This window comes from Penaeus monodon, chromosome 19, assembly GCF_015228065.2.
Source record: "Penaeus monodon isolate SGIC_2016 chromosome 19, NSTDA_Pmon_1, whole genome shotgun sequence".
NCBI classification, from domain to species: Eukaryota; Metazoa; Arthropoda; class Malacostraca; order Decapoda; family Penaeidae; genus Penaeus; species Penaeus monodon.
This window is the reverse complement of record NC_051404.1, coordinates 46531156-46532711: the sequence shown is the minus strand read 5'-3', so window position 1 is coordinate 46532711 and position 1556 is coordinate 46531156.

The window sequence follows — 1556 nt, the reverse complement described above, 5'->3', positions numbered from 1 at the left end:
GTGTGTGTGTGTGTTTACATAGTATGCATATATTTTTCCTTTTAACAAAAATCACAGACCAAGAGAAATCAGAGAATAATATATCAAATTAATTCTATCTAAAACAATATACTATCAATTCTAAAAGAAAATTATAGACATTTTTCATACCAAACATTCTACACACAAGAAGAACCTAAAGTAAAGTCAAGGACGCAAGTGGACATTATTTTGTTTCTAATATCTCCAACATGTTTTCCCACATTATATATTTATTTTTTATATGTGGATTGGTAAGGTAAATATGTATAACTATCAACACACACCTGTGACAATGAGCTTATCTGCTTATGATGCATCTTAAATATGTTTCAGTTCCTCAGATTATAAGCAATAAAAAGAATACAGTTAATGCTAGTTTCACTTTTGATAAAAAGAATACAGTTAATGCTAGCTTCACTTTTGAAGTCAATTACACATCACTCACTCCTTGCGTACTATCACCTCACGCTGAAATTTCTGGGATATTCTTAATTTCAGATACCCATGAACGATTATATTTAGTAACAGAGTTTAGTTGATCTTAGAATCTATGATTGTCTAAGTAAATCATCTGACTTCTAATTATCTCTTACCAAAGTGACATTCATATGTCAGCTAACTTGACTTGCTCTTGGTTCCTGCCAGAAAATAAGACTATAAGTGCTGTACATCAAAATGCACCTTCTGTTTGAACTGTTGCTAAATAAGATGATAATGTTCAAGGGACATACAGTTTTTCAGGTATTTTTCTGACCATGTATTCTATCAAGCTGATTAACCACATTCTAAGAGGGGGAAAAAAGCTGAAATGGATGAGCATGAATCAACTACACAAGAAAATGATTAAAGTGGTGAACAAAAACACTGGTTTGGTAGGCTAGAACAGCTGCTCCTATTAACCAAATTGGCCTGCTTCTCAAGCAATAATACTTGTTGTGGCTTATCTTGGTGATTTCCCTGAGCTGACCTTTCCTCTGGGCCAACCATATTACTCACTTCCAACCCAGGGACCCTGATATATGACTTCAAGACCATTCTTGCTTCATAACAACAAGAACAACAAAAAATCTTCAGTTCTTATATGTATATTTATAGACAAATATCTAATGAAGCTTTTTGGTTAAAAAATTATTTTTATTATTATTTTCTGTTTGGTTATATATATCTAGATGGAGCTTATTCATTCAGATGTCTCCTTCCTCTATTACAATGGAAACTTATTCCCTTTGTGGAATTTTAAGAGTTCATTTTTTTACACTGGTATTAAGAACTGTAAATGATACTTTTGTTCCCTGAAAATTACAGCAACTTGAATGAAATGAAGCATAAAAACATACATGATTATAAACATATTTCATGTGAAAAAGGGTAAGTTTGGTAAGTAACCATGGGCTTCAAGCAAAGGAAATTACATACCAAATCTTAAAACTATATCCCCACTGGTGAATATTTTTTTCCTACTAGAGTGAATCTCTTAGACCCACAACGGTTGAGCTACCAAAGTTGATCTAAAACTTTGTCTTCATATTTGGAAT